Genomic DNA, 1,153 nt, shown 5'->3' on the forward strand with positions numbered 1-1,153 from the left:
CAAGCTCCTGCCTCACCCCTACAGTCCAACATCCTGCCTCCTGCTTGCTGGAGCAGCCACGGTTCTCGAGGCTGGGGTCCCCCGTCTCCTCTGACAGGTGGACAGAATTCTGCCTACTCTGGTATCACTGCGGATGGCTCACACACAGGTGCAGAGCAAACATCTCACAGCACTGGGATGCATCCAGCTCCATCCTACCTCTTGCAACTAGGTTAGCAAGGACACAACAGTGGAGGCAAAATACACCTAGCACAGGGTTTCTCAATCTCAGCACTCATGACATTTGGGACTGGATCATTCTTTGTAGTGGGAGCTGTCCTGTGCATTGTCTGCCATTTAGCGGCGTCCTTTACCTCAATCCGTTAGATGCTAGTAGGAAAATCCGCCCCCCCCAACAAGTCCTGACAACCGGAGTATCTCTGGGCATGACCAAATGTCTCCTGGGGGCCAGAATCACATTCAGTTGAGGACCGCTGACCTCTAAGCTGCAACGGGCACCTGGGCTGGCTGAACAGCCAGGCACTCTGCGTGGGAAAAAACCACCCCAGGCAGCCACCTAAGGCTGAGATCTCTCTCTCTTTTCCCCGTCTCCCCAGTTCTGCACCCCAACTACAGGCTGGGCAGCTCCATCCACAACTCTCTGACTCTGCCCTTGTACCCATATCCTCTTGGTTCCCCTCCACCTGGGGCTGCCTTCAGTCAAGTGGTCTTCAGGAAAACGCAGAAAAAGCACCCTTTTAAGGTGCTTTCAGAGGGTACCCGCAGGCAAGTGTAGGAGCCAGACCAAGGCCTCCTTAAACTGGTGCTGTGAGCTTTATGCCTGCAGTGGCCTTCCCAGTAGGACATTCCCATGGGCCTCCCCAGGAAACCACCCTGGAAGGGCTGTCCTCTGGGTTTGGAGAGGCCAGGCAGGGCCTCAGGGGGTGTTGGGGAATCTGCAGCCTCCACCTCTTCCTCCAACACACAAGGGCTCACTGCTACCGCTCTGCCCAGGGAGGCTTTAGCTCCTGCAAAGGATGGAAAGATTCCAGTCTCAAAGGAGATAGGACTGAAGAGAATTCTGGTTAAAGATTAATATGGAAGGGACATACTGAGGCATAGTCGACCTCCCCTCCCGTCATAGCTGGGAACTCAGTTTTTAAGATTTCTCTGG

Source organism: Rhinopithecus bieti, unplaced genomic scaffold (assembly GCF_001698545.2).
Source record: "Rhinopithecus bieti isolate Rb0 unplaced genomic scaffold, ASM169854v2 scaffold_23826, whole genome shotgun sequence".
Taxonomy (NCBI): domain Eukaryota; kingdom Metazoa; phylum Chordata; class Mammalia; order Primates; family Cercopithecidae; genus Rhinopithecus; species Rhinopithecus bieti.